A 321-nucleotide genomic window follows, 5' to 3' on the forward strand; every position below is an offset into this window, starting at 1 on the left:
AAACACACCACACATTACACACACCATATCACACACACCACTCCAAACACACCACACACACACACATACGCACATGCACACGCACAGGCACTTACAGTCACATAATTTTTTTAAAAGTTGTGCAAATAGAATTTATCTCTACCAGGTGTGATGCTCTGGAATTTTGTCTTGTTTTCCATTTCATTTTTTAAAATGCTGGACATTTCTTACTACATTCACAGTCGTCTAAAGGGTGGGAAAACTCTGCCCACAGGCAACTAGACAGACACCAGCACTATCCTTTCCTCTGTATATCAACCCTGGGTCCAGACAGCAGAGGGA

This window comes from Galeopterus variegatus, unplaced genomic scaffold (assembly GCF_000696425.1).
Source record: "Galeopterus variegatus unplaced genomic scaffold, G_variegatus-3.0.2 Scaffold20442, whole genome shotgun sequence".
Classification (NCBI taxonomy): domain Eukaryota; kingdom Metazoa; phylum Chordata; class Mammalia; order Dermoptera; family Cynocephalidae; genus Galeopterus; species Galeopterus variegatus.